The 2,782-nt window shown below is 39.7% G+C and overlaps 1 long non-coding RNA gene across 1 annotated transcript; it reads left to right on the top strand.

The window, feature by feature from the left end:
* Positions 1 to 961: 961 nt before the first annotated feature.
* On the top strand, positions 962 to 2,133 carry LOC136256335 (uncharacterized). Its single transcript, XR_010701455.1, has 3 exons — positions 962 to 1,237; positions 1,365 to 1,550; positions 1,935 to 2,133. It is a non-coding gene; the product is annotated as an uncharacterized lncRNA (long non-coding RNA).
* The last annotated feature ends 649 nt before the right edge of the window (positions 2,134 to 2,782 follow it).

The following is a 2,782-nucleotide window of genomic DNA, read 5'->3' as shown; positions in this document are numbered from 1 at the left end:
TCTCTTTTTAATTACACATAGGACTGTGTGGCTACTAGGATACTTGCCTAGATTAAAAGTTGTCTGGTGTTCCAAGTCATCAAATTATTTCTATATTCAACAGTTTTACGCATCATAATTCTTACTGCCTGCTTCAGTGGGTCCATAGTGGGATAGTGAATATAATAACATACATAGTTTCTCATATACAAGTACTAAGAATAATAAGAAATGCAGTCGAGATTACATCATAATGAATAAATAATGTTTGAGAAAACCACAAGGCCTATAAGGCCTCGCACTCACCGGGATTACAATTCATGTTGAATGAAGAAACAATCATATAATGGGTGGGTGTTTTCGTGGAGGTGATAAAAACGCATGTCCTTCGTATTGGTGTTGCTTTAATTAACCTGCTTAATCTTCTTTAAGTGAATGAATCCACTGGCAGCTGGCATGGCGACTTGAGACTGGCAACACTTTCAAAAACAAATTATCAGTAGTTCTTCTTCTATATTTGGCATCACGTGCTAGTGTTTTGATTGAGAATTAATCATCATACCAGCTGCACAAGACAGGGAATGGTATGTCTGTTTGTATTGTTGACCTGTTCAAATGCCACAGGAGGTTTTTCTATTTGTGTGTATGTATCTAGTGCACTACTTCTTGTAACTACTTACCTTTGATTGTTCACAAGACTTCCTTCATCATCTTAGGTTTGCATCAGCTGCGACACATGTTCAACAACAGAAGGTCACTAAAGTTGCAATAACAGTGTACAAGAAACCAAAAGAAATAGCACTTAACTGTCCTGCCATTTTGGAGCAGTCAAAGGAAGCCATAGACCAGTGTCACTTGTCTGTTCAGGGACTTGTGAGAGAGGTTGTTAGTAAATTGTTGGCTCAAAAGGGCATTGCTAAGCCAAGCAAGAAGCATCACAAGTATGCCATCAATTTCAACAGTATGGCATTCAGAGACAAGCATAGTTTAGGAAAATGAGTTAAAATTATCACTACCCAGACCAGACCAGGGTTATGTTGAGAATGACCTCCCTGGATGTGTCCCAGGACAGATCAACTACCTCCCGAGCAAATCTAATGGAAGTAGTGACGTTTCCAAGCAGACCACATCAGAGTCCTCTAGTAATGGGGATCATGTGAATAGTGATGAACGCAACCATATCAGTACTGTAATGGCTAGGCAGTTCTCTAAAGAAATGGAGGGAGTTACAATGACTAAAGATCATGATACTATTAAGGTGTGTGTTTAGTGTTTGAGGAACCTTGAGGATTGTCTTAAGGTGTATTCATTGGTAAGATGATGTATACTAACTACTATATACATTCATTTCTCAGCCATTGCCACCACTATGGTTGTCCTTATAGCACCAGGAGTCAACTGGCAGGGAAGGTCATGGTACAGAAGTGTTACACTGCAAGAGGGAAGTTGAGGAAGAAGAGGCGATGGCATTAGCTCAAGTGCAGTCACTGGTGGAAGAATACTAGCCACACCCACCAATATCACTAGTCCCACCCACTGAAACTGTCATCATCCATGTGCAACCTGACAATGTGAGTACACTCTATATAATACACACTGTAGTAGTACCAATGCTCAAATTTTCACTTTAAAATAATTTCTTGTTACACTGGCCAGCTGCAAGAAGCACTGTGAAGTACATACGTACACAAATAGTTTAATGTGGTCTCAGAACAAGTTTAAAATTATCCTGATGAAGAAATGTGCACAAGCCCTTGTGACATAGTGTGTAAAGAGATCCTTGTACTCAAATTACTATATATAGGTAATATACATAATGATGTCCAAAATAAGCTAGTCAACTAAAGCATGCACAAGTTATGGTAATTTTAGACTAATGTGTTCAATACATTGAGACTTGTTCTATTATCCTGTATATGTTGTCATGCTAGCTAGGTGTATATCTTGTTGTTTAGGAGGACACAACAAATGATAATATGATGTGTATCGTCAAGACAATGAGTGGGTGAAGGGAAAGCCAATCGGATCAGGAGCATATTATTCATGTTTCCTAGCACAAGAAATTAAGACTATAACTATTATGTCTACCATACAAGCAAGCCAATGCTTGATTATAAGACACTGCTTGATTATAAGCCACTGTTTGCTTGACCTGTACAGCCCTCTACTTAGTTATAAGTCTTCTAGCTATTAGAGGCTCTTGATATATTGTATTGCTTAATGGACAGTTAATTAGTAGACTTGTATGTGTGAGTAGTTCAGTCTATACCATGTACCATACCATGCCAGAGGAGGTTGGAAGAGCACATGTGAGCTTGTACTGAACAGCTCAGCTGACCTCCGTTGACACAAAATTCCATAGAAAAAGTTAGAATGTTGTAAATGAATATCAACTGTGTAATGAGCCTATAAAGCCCCGCCGATTAAAGCAGTTTTCTTTTTGTGAAGGAATTAGAAATCACGTGAGATCTCACGGTTGGCCTTATGGTGCAGGAATGTCGTCGTCTGTGAGTGAACAAGCCCTAGAGAGAGTGCCTCGGAGAATCCAAGCCATGATAGCACTGTGCAGAAGTGTCCCAGAAGCTCACCTATGCTACTTACTCCATGAAGGCACCAAAAACGAATCCCGTTCAGAGAACTGGAGGCTAGTGGTGTTCAGAGAACTGGTAGCTAGTGATGATAGAACTGTAGAATCATTGGTGCCAACAACTCTCACCTATGAAACAGAAGGTGGATGCAATGATGGGCCTACAAAGTCTAAGGAGCAGTGGTCAGTAGATGAACTGAAGGCTCTGACTGAATT

The sequence above is a fragment of the Dysidea avara genome, chromosome 5 (genome assembly GCF_963678975.1).
Source record: "Dysidea avara chromosome 5, odDysAvar1.4, whole genome shotgun sequence".
In the NCBI taxonomy this organism is placed as follows: Eukaryota; Metazoa; Porifera; class Demospongiae; order Dictyoceratida; family Dysideidae; genus Dysidea; species Dysidea avara.
This window is presented reverse-complemented; position numbering and strand designations above follow the sequence as displayed.